This window comes from Arachis duranensis, chromosome 9, assembly GCF_000817695.3.
Source record: "Arachis duranensis cultivar V14167 chromosome 9, aradu.V14167.gnm2.J7QH, whole genome shotgun sequence".
Taxonomy (NCBI): Eukaryota; Viridiplantae; Streptophyta; class Magnoliopsida; order Fabales; family Fabaceae; genus Arachis; species Arachis duranensis.
The window spans coordinates 82,149,371-82,149,597 of record NC_029780.3 but is presented as its reverse complement, the minus strand read 5'-3'; positions in this window follow the sequence as shown (position 1 = coordinate 82,149,597).

The window sequence follows — 227 nt, the reverse complement described above, 5'->3', positions numbered from 1 at the left end:
TGGGCCCTCCTATCCATTGATGCTCAAAGCCTTGGATCCTTTTTACCCTTGCATTTTGGTTTTAAGGGCTATTGGCTTTTTTTCTGCTTGCTTTTTTTCGCAAGCTTTTGCTTTTTCACTGCTTTTTCTTGCTTCAAGAATCAATTTATGATTTTTCAGATTATCAATAGCATTTCTCTTTGTTCATCATTCTTTCAAGAGCCAACAATTTTAACATTCATAAACAT